Source organism: Octodon degus, unplaced genomic scaffold, assembly GCF_000260255.1.
Source record: "Octodon degus isolate 3935 unplaced genomic scaffold, OctDeg1.0 scaffold00024, whole genome shotgun sequence".
In the NCBI taxonomy this organism is placed as follows: Eukaryota; Metazoa; Chordata; class Mammalia; order Rodentia; family Octodontidae; genus Octodon; species Octodon degus.
This window is the reverse complement of record NW_004524600.1, coordinates 11,178,844-11,181,376: the sequence shown is the minus strand read 5'-3', so window position 1 is coordinate 11,181,376 and position 2,533 is coordinate 11,178,844.

Genomic DNA, 2,533 nt, shown 5'->3' with positions numbered 1-2,533 from the left:
AGAGAGAGAGAGAGAGAGAGAGAGAGAGAGAGAGAGAGAGATTAGGAATATGAATCTCAAGACTCAAGTTTTGAATCTTAACTCCGGTCCAGGGCATGACCATCTCCTCTGGGTTTTTCTTTCCACACAGTTTAGGTGAAAAGAATGCATGCAGGCTCTAAATGAATCTTGTCTAACCATGTTGTGCAGGCCGCAGTGCCATTTTCCTTGTAACAAGGATTTATTAGTGAATTCTCCGAAGTACTCTATGTATCTGTCTGTGGTTGTATGAAATGAACAGGGGGCAGAGTGCAAAGACCCACACTCACACTGGCTTCATCCCCTATCCCACGCCCTGCAAACTTCACTCCACACCTTCCTGGCTGTTCTGGGGGCTTCCACTGCAAAAGCTTGGCCTCCACCCCATACCTTGCCCCACCCCCCTTGCTCAGCTGTTCTGCATGTGGGGTTACTGGCTCTCTCTGTTAGCAGCTTTGAAAACTCACTGTGGTTTGGGGTGGGCTGTTTTTATTTTCCTGAACATGTGCTTGAAATATTTTGTTAGGGCCTCAAAGACAATACCTGTCTTTATTTTTTATATATTCTTGATAACTGATATATTTATTAATAACCAGTGTTTCTGGATGAGATTTCAAATAAAAAAGAAACTTTAAATCCTGGTTCTTGCCTTTGCCTTAAAATCTTAGATGTGGAGGTCATGGTGTAAGAAATCTGTGGACCCCATTGTGAGGTGTCTGGGTGTGAGTGAGAGGTTAGGACGGGGGAGGAGGATTTGGAGATGCTGCTCAAATAAAGAGGATTGATAGATAGGAGCTGATTATTGCAACTCCCTCAAGCTCCTTATTTCTCTGCAGTAATCTGACCCTCATAAACTCTGCAGTTAAGATTCAAAAAGTAATCTGGAAGCAGAAAGTGGCAGGAAGAGAGAGGCAGAGTGATGGCTGCCCTGGCAGCATTGGCAACCAACAAGAAAAAAGCAGTAAGTTCATTTATTTCACTCCTAAATTGACCTGGCAGGTCTTTCCCTCCCTGCTAAAATCCAGTATGCACCGAAGAAGTCAACAAAGAGAGAGTTCTACGGAATAATCAGGCACCCAAACCACTGCCTGCCTGCCCCTTGGCAGCTGCCTGCAGCGAATTAGAAGCCTCTCTGCTTTGTAAGGTGAGCTCCAGGGAGGCAAATGACTGCCCAAGTCTCAGCAGCCTGAAGATTTATAGTCAGAACGCTCCTTTCTTCTCCCCTTAGAAGATTGCTGTTCAGATTAGCCAAATACATGGGGCATCTTCTGTTTAAATGAGGCTCAAACAGGGGTCACTTTAATCAATTACTTTTGTCTCCTCACACTCATTCCCCATCCCAGTAGCACTTCCAAATAGTTTGTGTCAACAAGAGTAACCTAGTAGAAGATTTTTCTGATTTGGAGTAAAAAGACAGGAGCTCTAACAGCACACGTGGCTATGTCCTCTGAAGGAAAATGGAACTGGCATGGAAATACACCGCCCCAGAATCTGCCCCGAGTTAGCTGCAGCATCATCTCACATTGGTTGAGACCTATGATATCTTTCCAGGATCCAGCCAAGGGGATATATTTAAGGAAGGCTTTGCCCTGCCTTTCTGAATGCCCTTCCCAGCCCCATCCTGCTCTTCTCTGGCGGTGAGGGACCTCTGTGGGTCCCCTTCTCTCTGACTCACTCTCCTCTACACCTTTTTACTCTTCCACTCTCGCAGAGAGCAGGGAGGAAGACCAAAGTGAGGCTCTGTGGTGCAGGGTGCTGGTTTGGGGCAGACAAATGGGGGAATAATCGTCTGTTTCCCAAGTGTGATTCATTTCGCTGAGTAGGGAAAGAGCCTGTTGAGGATTTATTTGAAACCAACACAAGGCAACCTTCCAGCCTTGCCCAGAGTTTATTATTCAGAATGGGGAGGGGAGAGAAAGTTTCATCAATCAGGAAAACGACTTTCTCTTCAACTGTTTGCTTCTTTTGAGTCCTGTTTCCTACGGCCTGGTCCTTACAACTGGCCCAGGGGTGGGCTGCTGGGCTGAGCCTGGGGGCCGCACTCCACACCAAGGCACTGCTGGCTTTTGCAATTCCTGTTGCTGAAATAAGAATTCTGAGAGTGGGCTCCAGTAATCAGTTTAAATACCTGAAAAGCCCACAGTCACAGGGGACTAAGCTGAAAGGAACCAAAAGCCCAGATTGCTTTCCTGCAAACTACTGAATAGAACTGAAAAGGTCACTGCTGCCAACATTAGACTGATCCACCCACACCCTAAAGCTCTTTTCTCCATTACGGAAGTTCCTTTTGCCTGGAGTTTAGGAGAAAGAGTTCTTTAAAAGCAGGGCAGAAATCAAGGAGGAGGAGATTTGAGAACAAGATCTTTTGGGGGTCTCTGGATTTATTAAGAAGAAAAGAATCAATCCTGCCTCTTGGGGAGGGTCTTTGTATTGGGCAGCAGAGGGAGGCCCATGGGGAGGTGAGTTTGTAGGAGGATCCTGACTTTCCTTGACTTCCAGACTGCTTGGTCAGGAG